General features: G+C 30.8%; 1 protein-coding gene across 1 annotated transcript in view; it reads right to left on the bottom strand.

Moving 5' to 3' along the window:
* LOC117120820 (sorting nexin-24-like) overlaps positions 1 to 2,516 on the bottom strand; it is a gene marked incomplete in the record, with an annotated part of 9,714 nt that overhangs the window by 6,174 nt on the left and 1,024 nt on the right.

Here is a 2,516-nt window from a genome sequence, read left to right as displayed (position 1 = left end):
ATATATATATATAAATAAATATATATATATGTATATATATATTAATTTTGTTTTTATATTTTTGGATTTCTATATATTTGTAACTGGTGGCCACGGCTTAAAGTTTATTCTAAACTTATTTTGGCCTCCTTCCACACACTTATTCTGTAATATACTTTTATTAAAGTATTTGGTTTTACTATTAAGCTTTTGTTATGTATGTTTTTATGTTTATGTGTGTGGAGAAATAAATTAAACCAACTAACAAACAAACAATGTATCTTCACAGTATTATCTCCTTGCAAAAAAAAATTTTTTTTTTAATATCATAGCTTTTAGAATCACCTCAAATAAGAATTCTGATGTTTAAAACTATGTTTTTATGGTCAAGATAATATACCATTTGTGACATAGTCAGATGATCAATAGGATAATATATAGGTCATTCAAGGTCATTTTATGTTAAATACCATATCAGAGGTCGTTATGATATCCATTTTAGGTCAAGGTGATTTTACAGCCAAATTAGAGATGGCCATAAAGACATATGTTTACTTTACATAATCAAATATTGACTTTACCAGTTGTGACATGGTCAAATGATTATTATAGTCATAAATAGGTTAATTAATGTCATTCAATTATGTTTCAGGTTAAATATTGTATGACATGTTAATAATGAACCTTTTAGAGTTTTAATAAAATAACTGACCAATCATAAGAGTGGACAATGGATGCGGAAAAAAACAAAACAATCTGTTCCATCAGTTGTCAAGATTCTAATAACAGTCCTAAATAATATAAATATATATTTAGACAAACAAACAAACATACATACGTACGTACGTACGTATGTATGTATGTTTGTTGTTGTGTATGTTTGTTTGTTTGTACGCACGTACGTACGTACATACAAACAAACAAACAAACATACACTACAACAAACGTACAAACAAACATACACAACAACAAACATACATACATACATACGTACGTACGTAACGTACAAACAAACAAACAACAACAAACAAACATACATACACGCTAACTTTCTTGTACTATCTTGGATGCTAAATTTAAATGAAACTTAAAACAAAAAAGGTATTGGACTACTCATTCAAATTTAGCAAAATACATTATCACTTTAACTTTGGATAAATTTTGCTTTGTACCTGACAGGTGCCTGAGTGTAAAATTAAAACATTTTAAAATTAAAACAATTTTTACGGATTCTTTGGTTTTACGGTTATTATTATTATTGTATATTTATATAGTGCATCTAAAACTCTATGCGCTTAATATTTCTAAATTAATTATTATTATTTATTTTACCATAATATCGAGTATGTTACATGCATAATATTGCAGTAGGTCTATATAATAAAAAAATATATGTATAATTTCTGGCTCTTTCGCTAAATACTCATCATCTAATGTACTTACAGTAGGGTTGGTTTTGTTATACATTCGAACACAAATAAATGGTGCACTACACCAGGATTAAGTTGGTTTGGCTTTCTATTTTTGATCGTGGATGTTAGAAATATGCATTCTCAAGAAAGATGCGTGATTCCTAACAGACTTTCAGTTGTAAATACTGTACAACCATAAAGTAGCAAAGATGCATTTCCAGGTATCTAGGGAAAAACATCAAGGGTTGGGGGGGGGGGAGAGCCCCTTAGAGTTTTTAGAACAAAAGTCTCATGCTTGCAAATTAGTCAAACTTGACATGTGTGATGTTTAGATACAACTGTGTGTAGTTAGGCGTGAGTTTGCTAGGGGCGACTTTGTTAGGGGTGTGTTTGTTGGGGAGGGGAGTCTGTTAGGGGTGAGTTTGTTACGGGGTGAAGTTAGTCTGGGGGAAAGTTTGTTAGGGGGTGAGTTTGTAAGGAGCAAGCTTGTAGGTAGGGGCGAATTTGTTAATTGGCGAATTTGTTAAGTGGCGAGTTTGTAACAGTAAGGGGTGAGCTTAATGTGGCAAGCATTTCATTGCAAATAGGTATGTTAGAAGAGTGATGTCACGCACTGCTATCGTTGTTGCGACGCCGATGCTGATTGTTTTGGTTTTGCATCTTGCATCCAGATTAGAAAAAAATCGTATTAAATCGTTTATTGGTTGCATTCGCTAAACTTTGAACTTATTTACAAAGTAAACAGGTCAAAGTTTACTTGCGCTATTTAAAAATATTTTTTTCATTGATCGGTCACAGAGTTACAGTGTACGGAACTTTTTCTTTGAAATAAAGCATCATTTACACATATTTTGTAAGCTCTGTAAATTTTAAAAACCATCCTGTAAGTTTAAGAATTATATATTTAATATCTATGCCAAGTATGAATTAGATCTGATGCTTCTCAACAATTTTTTTGATTTTCTCAAATCTTACGACTCTCGAGTCTGATGCATAAAAATGTCCGCTGATCGAAAGATGTGTACATTGGAGGATGATTCAAACGACATAATTGTTATTAAATTTACACATAAATTCTGTATTACTGATGAATATGTCCAATATAATCATTGCTTAGTATTATAT

Source organism: Anneissia japonica, unplaced genomic scaffold (assembly GCF_011630105.1).
Source record: "Anneissia japonica isolate Jap-2015-1 unplaced genomic scaffold, ASM1163010v1 scaffold287965_len1858130_cov191, whole genome shotgun sequence".
In the NCBI taxonomy this organism is placed as follows: Eukaryota; Metazoa; Echinodermata; class Crinoidea; order Comatulida; family Comatulidae; genus Anneissia; species Anneissia japonica.
This window is presented reverse-complemented; position numbering and strand designations above follow the sequence as displayed.